A 12,533-nucleotide genomic window follows, 5' to 3' on the forward strand; every position below is an offset into this window, starting at 1 on the left:
AAACATGTAGGACGCTGTGTGGACATGGCACATGTAGGACGCTGTAGACATGACACATGTAGGTTACTGTGTGGACATGACACATGTAGGACACTGACACTGTGTGAACATGACACATGTAGGACACTGTGTGGACATGACACATGTAGGTTACTGTGTGGACATGACACATGTAGGACGCTGTGTGGACTTGACACATGTAGGACACTGTGGACTAGACACATGTCGGACGCTGTGGGGACATGACACATGTAGGACACTGTGTGGACATGACACATGTAGGACGCTGTGTGGACATGACACATGTAGGACACTGTGTGGACATGACACATGTAGAACACTGTGGACATGACACATGTAGGACGCTTTGTGGGCATGACACATGTAGGACACTGTGTGGACATGACACATGTAGGACGCTGTGTGGACATGACACATGTAGGACGCTGTGTGGACATGACACATGTAGGACGCTGTGTGGACATGACACATGTAGGTTACTGTGTGGACATGACACATGTAGGACGCTGTGGACATGACACATGTAGGTTATTGTGTGGACTTGACACATGTAGGACACTGACACTGTGTGGACATGACACATGTAGGACACTGTGTGGACATGACACATGTAGGACGCTGTGTGGACATGACACATGTAGGACGCTGTGTGGACATGAAACATGTAGAACGCTGTGTGGACATGAAACATGTAGGACGCTGTGTGGACATGACACTTGTAGGACGCTGTAGACATGACACATGTAGGTTACTGTGTGGACATGACACATGTAGGACACTGACACTGTGTGGACATGACACTTGTAGGACGCTGTGTGGAAATGAAACATGTAGGACGCTGTGTGGACATGACACATGTAGGACGCTGTATACATGACACATGTAGGTTACTGTGTGGACATGACACATGTAGGACACTGACACTGTGTGGACATGACACATGTAGGACACTGTGTGGACATGACACATGTAGGACACTGTGTGGACATGACACATGTAGGACGCTGTGTGTACATGACACATGTAGGACGCTGTGTGGACTTGACACATGTAGGACACTGTGGACTAGACACATGTAGGACGCTGTGGGGACATGACACATGTAGGACGCTGTGTGGACATGACACATGTAGGAAGCTGTGTGGACATGACACATGTAGGACGCTGTGTGGATATGACACATGTAGAACACTGTGTGGACATGACACATGTAGGACGCTTTGTGGGCATTACACATGTAGGACACTGTGTGGACATGAAACTTGTAGAACGCTGTGTTGACATGACGCATGTAGAACGCTGTGTGGACATGACACTTGTAGGACACTGACACTGTGTGGACATGACACATGTAGGACACTGTGTGGACATGACACATATAGGACATTGTGTGGACATGACACATGTAGGACGCTGTGTGGACATGAAACATGTAGGACGCTGTGTGGACATGAAACATGTAGGACGCTGTGTGGACATGACACATGTAGGACGCTGTAGACATGACACATGTAGGTAACTGTGTGGACATGACACATGTAGGACACTGACACTGTGTGGACATGACACATGTAGAACACTGTGTGGACATGACACATATAGGACACTGTGTGGACATGACACATGTAGGACGCTGTGTGGACATGAAACATGTAGGACGCTGTGTGGACATGGCACATGTAGGACGCTGTAGACATGACACATGTAGGTTACTGTGTGGACATGACACATGTAGGACACTGACACTGTGTGGACATGACACATGTAGGACACTGTGTGGACATGACACATGTAGGTTACTGTGTGGACATGACACATGTAGGACGCTGTGTGGACTTGACACATGTAGGACACTGTGGACTAGACACATGTCGGACGCTGTGGGGACATGACACATGTAGGACACTGTGTGGACATGACACATATAGGACGCTGTGTGGACATGACACATGTAGGACGCTGTGTGGACATGACACATGTAGAACACTGTGGACATGACACATGTAGGACGCTTTGTGGACATGACACATGTAGGACGCTGTGTGGACATGACACATGTAGGACGCTGTGTGGACATGACACTTGTAGGACGCTGTAGACATGACACATGTAGGTTACTGTGTGGACATGACACATGTAGGACACTGACACTGTGTGGACATGACACTTGTAGGACGCTGTGTGGAAATGAAACATGTAGGACGCTGTGTGGACATGACACATGTAGGACGCTGTATACATGACACATGTAGGTTACTGTGTGGACATGACACATGTAGGACACTGACACTGTGTGGACATGACACATGTAGGACACTGTGTGGACATGACACATGTAGGACACTGTGTGGACATGACACATGTAGGACGCTGTGTGGACTTGACACATGTAGGACACCGTGGACTAGACACATGTAGGACGCTGTGGGGACATGACACATGTAGGACGCTGTGTGGACATGACACATGTAGGAAGCTGTGTGGACATGACACATGTAGGACGCTGTGTGGATATGACACATGTAGAACACTGTGTGGACATGACACATGTAGGACGCTTTGTGGGCATTACACATGTAGGACACTGTGTGGACATGAAACTTGTAGAACGCTGTGTTGACATGACGCATGTATAACGCTGTGTGGACATGACACATGTAGGACACTGACACTGTGTGGACATGACACATGTAGGACACTGTGTGGACATGACACATATAGGACATTTTGTGGACATGACACATGTAGGACGCTGTGTGGACATGAAACATGTAGGACGCTGTGTGGACATGAAACATGTAGGACGCTGTGTGGACATGACACATGTAGGACGCTGTAGACATGACACATGTAGGTAACTGTGTGGACATGACACATGTAGGACACTGACACTGTGTGGACATGACACATGTAGAACACTGTGTGGACATGACACATATAGGACACTGTGTTGACATGACACATGTAGGACGCTGTGTGGACATGAAACATGTAGGACGCTGTTTGGACATGAAACATGTAGGACGCTGTGTGGACATGGCACATGTAGGACGCTGTAGACATGACACATGTAGGTTACTGTGTGGACATGACACATGTAGGACACTGACACTGTGTGGACATGACACATGTAGGACACTGTGTGGACATGACACATGTAGGTTACTGTGTGGACATGACACATGTAGGACGCTGTGTGGACTTGACACATGTAGGACACTGTGGACTAGACACATGTCGGACGCTGTGGGGACATGACACATGTAGGACACTGTGTGGACATGACACATATAGGACGCTGTGTGGACATGACACATGTAGGACGCTGTGTGGACATGACACATGTAGAACACTGTGGACATGACACATGTAGGACGCTTTGTGGACATGACACATGTAGGACGCTGTGTGGACATGACACATGTAGGACGCTGTGTGGACATGACACATGTAGGACGCTGTGTGGACATGACACATGTAGGTTACTGTGTGGACATGACACATGTAGGACGCTGTGGACATGACACATGTAGGTTATTGTGTGGACATGACACATGTAGGACACTGTGTGGACATGACACATGTAGGACGCTGTGTGGACATGACACATGTAGGACGCTGTGTGGACATGAAACATGTAGGACGCTGTGTGGACATGAAACATGTAGGACGCTGTGTGGACATGACACTTGTAGGACGCTGTAGACATGACACATGTAGGTTACTGTGTGGACATGACACATGTAGGACACTGAAACTGTGTGGACATGACACTTGTAGGACGCTGTGTGGAAATGAAACATGTAGGACGCTGTGTGGACATGACACATGTAGGACGCTGTAGACATGACACATGTAGGTTACTGTGTGGACATGACACATGTAGGACACTGTGGACTAGACACAACACTGTGGGGACATGACACATGTAGGACGCTGTGTGGACATGACACATGTAGGACGCTGTGTGGACATGACACATATAGGACGCTGTGTAGACATGACACATGTAGGACGTTGTGTGGACATGACACATGTAGGACGCTGTGTGGATATGACACATGTAGGACGCTGTGTGGACATGACACATGTAGGACGCTTTGTGGACATGACACATGTAGGACACTGTGTGGACATGACACATGTAGGACGCTGTGTGGACATGACACATGTAGGACGCTGTGTGGACATGACACATGTAGGACACTGTGTGGACATAACACATGTAGGATGCTTTGTGGATATGACACATGTAGGACGCTGTGGACATGACACATGTAGGACACTGTGTGGACATGAAACTTGTAGAACGCTGTGTTGACATGACGCATGTAGGACGCTGTGTGGACATGACACATGTAGGACGCTGTGTGGACATGACACATGTAGGTTACTGTGTGGACATGACACATGTAGGACACTGACACTGTGTGGACATGACACATGTAGGACACTGTGTGGACATGACACATATAGGACATTGTGTGGACATGACACATGTAGGACGCTGTGTGGACATGAAACATGTAGGACGCTGTGTGGACATGAAACATGTAGGTTGCTGTGTGGACATGACACATGTAGGACGCTGTAGACATGACACATGTAGGTTACTGTGTGGACATGACACATGTAGGACACTGACACTGTGTGGACATGACACATGTAGAACACTGTGTGGACATGACACATATAGGACACTGTGTGGACATGACACATGTAGGACGCTGTGTGGACATGAAACATGTAGGACGCTGTGTGGACATGAAACATGTAGGACGCTGTGTGGACATGGCACATGTAGGACGCTGTAGACATGACACATGTAGGTTACTGTGTGGACATGACACATGTAGGACACTGACACTGTGTGAACATGACACATGTAGGACACTGTGTGGACATGACACATGTAGGTTACTGTGTGGACATGACACATGTAGGACGCTGTGTGGACTTGACACATGTAGGACACTGTGGACTAGACACATGTCGGACGCTGTGGGGACATGACACATGTAGGACACTGTGTGGACATGACACATGTAGGACGCTGTGTGGACATGACACATGTAGGACACTGTGTGGACATGACACATGTAGAACACTGTGGACATGACACATGTAGGACGCTTTGTGGGCATGACACATGTAGGACACTGTGTGGACATGACACATGTAGGACGCTGTGTGGACATGACACATGTAGGACGCTGTGTGGACATGACACATGTAGGACGCTGTGTGGACATGACACATGTAGGTTACTGTGTGGACATGACACATGTAGGACGCTGTGGACATGACACATGTAGGTTATTGTGTGGACTTGACACATGTAGGACACTGACACTGTGTGGACATGACACATGTAGGACACTGTGTGGACATGACACATGTAGGACGCTGTGTGGACATGACACATGTAGGACGCTGTGTGGACATGAAACATGTAGAACGCTGTGTGGACATGAAACATGTAGGACGCTGTGTGGACATGACACTTGTAGGACGCTGTAGACATGACACATGTAGGTTACTGTGTGGACATGACACATGTAGGACACTGACACTGTGTGGACATGACACTTGTAGGACGCTGTGTGGAAATGAAACATGTAGGACGCTGTGTGGACATGACACATGTAGGACGCTGTATACATGACACATGTAGGTTACTGTGTGGACATGACACATGTAGGACACTGACACTGTGTGGACATGACACATGTAGGACACTGTGTGGACATGACACATGTAGGACACTGTGTGGACATGACACATGTAGGACGCTGTGTGTACATGACACATGTAGGACGCTGTGTGGACTTGACACATGTAGGACACTGTGGACTAGACACATGTAGGACGCTGTGGGGACATGACACATGTAGGACGCTGTGTGGACATGACACATGTAGGAAGCTGTGTGGACATGACACATGTAGGACGCTGTGTGGATATGACACATGTAGAACACTGTGTGGACATGACACATGTAGGACGCTTTGTGGGCATTACACATGTAGGACACTGTGTGGACATGAAACTTGTAGAACGCTGTGTTGACATGACGCATGTAGAACGCTGTGTGGACATGACACTTGTAGGACACTGACACTGTGTGGACATGACACATGTAGGACACTGTGTGGACATGACACATATAGGACATTGTGTGGACATGACACATGTAGGACGCTGTGTGGACATGAAACATGTAGGACGCTGTGTGGACATGAAACATGTAGGACGCTGTGTGGACATGACACATGTAGGACGCTGTAGACATGACACATGTAGGTAACTGTGTGGACATGACACATGTAGGACACTGACACTGTGTGGACATGACACATGTAGAACACTGTGTGGACATGACACATATAGGACACTGTGTGGACATGACACATGTAGGACGCTGTGTGGACATGAAACATGTAGGACGCTGTGTGGACATGGCACATGTAGGACGCTGTAGACATGACACATGTAGGTTACTGTGTGGACATGACACATGTAGGACACTGACACTGTGTGGACATGACACATGTAGGACACTGTGTGGACATGACACATGTAGGTTACTGTGTGGACATGACACATGTAGGACGCTGTGTGGACTTGACACATGTAGGACACTGTGGACTAGACACATGTCGGACGCTGTGGGGACATGACACATGTAGGACACTGTGTGGACATGACACATATAGGACGCTGTGTGGACATGACACATGTAGGACGCTGTGTGGACATGACACATGTAGAACACTGTGGACATGACACATGTAGGACGCTTTGTGGACATGACACATGTAGGACGCTGTGTGGACATGACACATGTAGGACGCTGTGTGGACATGACACTTGTAGGACGCTGTAGACATGACACATGTAGGTTACTGTGTGGACATGACACATGTAGGACACTGACACTGTGTGGACATGACACTTGTAGGACGCTGTGTGGAAATGAAACATGTAGGACGCTGTGTGGACATGACACATGTAGGACGCTGTATACATGACACATGTAGGTTACTGTGTGGACATGACACATGTAGGACACTGACACTGTGTGGACATGACACATGTAGGACACTGTGTGGACATGACACATGTAGGACACTGTGTGGACATGACACATGTAGGACGCTGTGTGGACTTGACACATGTAGGACACCGTGGACTAGACACATGTAGGACGCTGTGGGGACATGACACATGTAGGACGCTGTGTGGACATGACACATGTAGGAAGCTGTGTGGACATGACACATGTAGGACGCTGTGTGGATATGACACATGTAGAACACTGTGTGGACATGACACATGTAGGACGCTTTGTGGGCATTACACATGTAGGACACTGTGTGGACATGAAACTTGTAGAACGCTGTGTTGACATGACGCATGTATAACGCTGTGTGGACATGACACATGTAGGACACTGACACTGTGTGGACATGACACATGTAGGACACTGTGTGGACATGACACATATAGGACATTGTGTGGACATGACACATGTAGGACGCTGTGTGGACATGAAACATGTAGGACGCTGTGTGGACATGAAACATGTAGGACGCTGTGTGGACATGACACATGTAGGACGCTGTAGACATGACACATGTAGGTAACTGTGTGGACATGACACATGTAGGACACTGACACTGTGTGGACATGACACATGTAGAACACTGTGTGGACATGACACATATAGGACACTGTGTTGACATGACACATGTAGGACGCTGTGTGGACATGAAACATGTAGGACGCTGTTTGGACATGAAACATGTAGGACGCTGTGTGGACATGGCACATGTAGGACGCTGTAGACATGACACATGTAGGTTACTGTGTGGACATGACACATGTAGGACACTGACACTGTGTGGACATGACACATGTAGGACACTGTGTGGACATGACACATGTAGGTTACTGTGTGGACATGACACATGTAGGACGCTGTGTGGACTTGACACATGTAGGACACTGTGGACTAGACACATGTCGGACGCTGTGGGGACATGACACATGTAGGACACTGTGTGGACATGACACATATAGGACGCTGTGTGGACATGACACATGTAGGACGCTGTGTGGACATGACACATGTAGAACACTGTGGACATGACACATGTAGGACGCTTTGTGGACATGACACATGTAGGACGCTGTGTGGACATGACACATGTAGGACGCTGTGTGGACATGACACATGTAGGACGCTGTGTGGACATGACACATGTAGGTTACTGTGTGGACATGACACATGTAGGACGCTGTGGACATGACACATGTAGGTTATTGTGTGGACATGACACATGTAGGACACTGTGTGGACATGACACATGTAGGACGCTGTGTGGACATGACACATGTAGGACGCTGTGTGGACATGAAACATGTAGGACGCTGTGTGGACATGAAACATGTAGGACGCTGTGTGGACATGACACTTGTAGGACGCTGTAGACATGACACATGTAGGTTACTGTGTGGACATGACACATGTAGGACACTGAAACTGTGTGGACATGACACTTGTAGGACGCTGTGTGGAAATGAAACATGTAGGACGCTGTGTGGACATGACACATGTAGGACGCTGTAGACATGACACATGTAGGTTACTGTGTGGACATGACACATGTAGGACACTGTGGACTAGACACAACACTGTGGGGACATGACACATGTAGGACGCTGTGTGGACATGACACATGTAGGACGCTGTGTGGACATGACACATATAGGACGCTGTGTAGACATGACACATGTAGGACGTTGTGTGGACATGACACATGTAGGACGCTGTGTGGATATGACACATGTAGGTTACTGTGTGGACATGACACATGTAGGACGCTGTGTGGACATGATACATGTAGGACGCTGTGTGGACATGAAACATGTAGGACGCTGTGTGGACATGACACATGTAGGACGCTGTGTGGACATGACACATGTAGGACGCTGTGTGGACATGACACATGTAGGTTACTGTGTGGACATGACACATGTAGGACGTTGTGTGGACATGACACATATAGGACGCTGTGTGGATGACACATGTAGTTACTGTGTGGAGATGACACATGTAGGACACTGACACTGTGTGGACATGACACATGTAGGACAATGTGTGGACATGACACATGTAGGACGCTGTGTGGACATGACACATGTAGGACGCTGTGTGGACGTGACACATTTAGGACACTGTGTGGACATGAAACATGTAGGACACTGTGTGGACACGACACATGTAGGACACTGTGGACATGACACATGTAGGACGCTGTGTGGACATGACACATGTAGGACGCTTTGTGGACATGACACATGTAGGACACTGTGTGGACATGACACATGTAGGACGCTGTGTGGACATGACACATGTAGGACGCTGTGTGGACATGACACATGTAGGACACTGTGTGGACATGAAACTTGTAGAACGCTGTGTTGACATGACGCATGTAGGACGCTGTGTGGACATGACACATGTAGGACGCTGTGTGGACATGACACATGTAGGTTACTGTGTGGACATGACACATGTAGGACACTGACACTGTGTGGACATGACACATGTAGGACACTGTGTGGACATGACACATATAGGACATTGTGTGGACATGACACATGTAGGACGCTGTGTGGACATGAAACATGTAGGACGCTGTTTGGACATGAAACATGTAGGTTGCTGTGTGGACATGACACATGTAGGACGCTGTAGACATGACACATGTAGGTTACTGTGTGGACATGACACATGTAGGACACTGACACTGTGTGGACATGACACATGTAGAACACTGTGTGGACATGACACATATAGGACACTGTGTGGACATGACACATGTAGGACGCTGTGTGGACATGAAACATGTAGGACGCTGTGTGGACATGAAACATGTAGGACGCTGTGTGGACATGGCACATGTAGGACGCTGTAGACATGACACATGTAGGTTACTGTGTGGACATGACACATGTAGGACACTGACACTGTGTGGACATGACACATGTAGGACACTGTGTGGACATGACACATGTAGGTTACTGTGTGGACATGACACATGTAGGACGCTGTGTGGACTTTACACATGTAGGACACTGTGGACTAGACACATGTCGGACGCTGTGGGGACATGACACATGTAGGACACTGTGTGGACATGACACATGTAGGACGCTGTGTGGACATGACACATGTAGGACGCTGTGTGGACATGACACATGTAGAACACTGTGGACATGACACATGTAGGACGCTTTGTGGGCATGACACATGTAGGACACTGTGTGGACATGACACATGTAGGACGCTTTGTGGGCATGACACATGTAGGACACTGTGTGGACATGACACATGTAGGACGCTGTGTGGACATGACACATGTAGGACGCTGTGTGGACATGACACATGTAGGTTACTAAGTGGACATGACACATGTAGGACGCTGTGGACATGACACATGTAGGTTATTGTGTGGACATGACACATGTAGGACACTGACACTGTGTGGACATGACACATGTAGGACACTGTGTGGACATGACACATGTAGGACGCTGTGTGGACATGACACATGTAGGACGCTGTGTGGACATGAAACATGTAGAACGCTGTGTGGACATGAAACATGTAGGACGCTGTGTGGACATGACACTTGTAGGACGCTGTAGACATGACACATGTAGGTTACTGTGTGGACATGACACATGTAGGACACTGACACTGTGTGGACATGACACTTGTAGGACGCTGTGTGGAAATGAAACATGTAGGACGCTGTGTGGACATGACACATGTAGGACGCTGTATACATGACACATGTAGGTTACTGTGTGGACATGACACATGTAGGACACTGACACTGTGTGGACATGACACATGTAGGACACTGTGTGGACATGACACATGTAGGACACTGTGTGGACATGACACATGTAGGACGCTGTGTGTACATGACACATGTAGGACGCTGTGTGGACTTGACACATGTAGGACACTGTGGACTAGACACATGTAGGACGCTGTGGGGACATGGCACATGTAGGACGCTGTGTGGACATGACACATGTAGGAAGCTGTGTGGACATGACACATGTAGGACGCTGTGTGGATATGACACATGTAGAACACTGTGTGGACATGACACATGTAGGACGCTTTGTGGGCATGACACATGTAGGACACTGTGTGGACATGACACATGTAGGATGATGTGTGGACATGACACATGTAGGACGCTGTGGACTTGACACATGTAGGACGCTGTGTGGACATGAAACATGTAGGACACTGTGTGGACATGACACATGTAGGACGCTGTGTGGACATGACACATGTAGGACGCTGTGTGGACATGACACATGTAGGACGCTTTGGACATGACACATGTAGGTTACTGTGTGGACATGACACATGTAGGACGCTTTGTAGACATGACACATGTAGGACGCTGTGTGGACATGAAACATGTAGGACGCTGTGTGGACATGACACATGTAGGACGCTGTGTGGACATGACACATGTAGGACGCTGTGTGGACATGACACATGTAGGACGCTTTGGACATGACACATTTAGGTTACTGTGTGGACCTGACACATGTAGGACACTGACACTGTGTGGACATGACACATGTAGGACGCTGTGTAGACATGACACATGTAGGACGTTGTGTGGACATGACACATGTAGGACGCTGTGTGGATATGACACATGTAGGTTACTGTGTGGACATGACACATGTAGGACACTGACACTGTGTGGACATGACACATGTAGGACAATGTGTGGACATGACACATGTAGGACGCTGTGTGGACATGACACATGTTGGACACTGTGTGGACGTGACACATTTAGGACACTGTGTGGACATGACACATGTAGGACACTGTGTGGACACGACACATGTAGGACACTGTGGACATGACACATGTAGGACGCTCTGTGGACATGACACATGTAGGACGCTTTGTGGACATGACACATGTAGGACACTGTGTGGACATGACACATGTAGGACGCTTTGTGGGCATGACACATGTAGGACACTGTGTGGACATGACACATGTAGGATGATGTGTGGACATGACACATGTAGGACGCTGTGGACTTGACACATGTAGGACGCTGTGTGGACATGAAACATGTAGGACACTGTGTGGACATAACACATGTAGGATGCTTTGTGGATATGACACATGTAGGATGCTGTGTGGACATGACACATGTAGGACACTGTGTGGACATAACACATGTAGGATGCTTTGTGGATATGACACATGTAGGACGCTGTGGACATGACACATGTAGGACACTGTGTGGACATGAAACTTGTAGAACGCTGTGTTGACATGACGCATGTAGGACGCTGTGTGGAAATGACACATGTAGGTTACTGTGTGGACATGACACATGTAGGACACTGACACTGTGTGGACATGACACATGTAGGACACTGTGTGG

General features: G+C 48.2%; 1 protein-coding gene across 1 annotated transcript in view; it reads left to right on the forward strand.

Moving 5' to 3' along the window:
• Positions 1-12,533, forward strand: part of dnah5l (dynein, axonemal, heavy chain 5 like) — a 314,079-nt gene that overhangs the window by 232,760 nt on the left and 68,786 nt on the right. The gene's annotated exons all lie outside the window — the stretch shown is intronic.

This window comes from Eucyclogobius newberryi, unplaced genomic scaffold (genome assembly GCF_026437365.1).
Source record: "Eucyclogobius newberryi isolate DKJ021-1_F unplaced genomic scaffold, fEucNew1.0.hap1 SCAF_18, whole genome shotgun sequence".
NCBI lineage: Eukaryota > Metazoa > Chordata > Actinopteri > Gobiiformes > Gobiidae > Eucyclogobius > Eucyclogobius newberryi.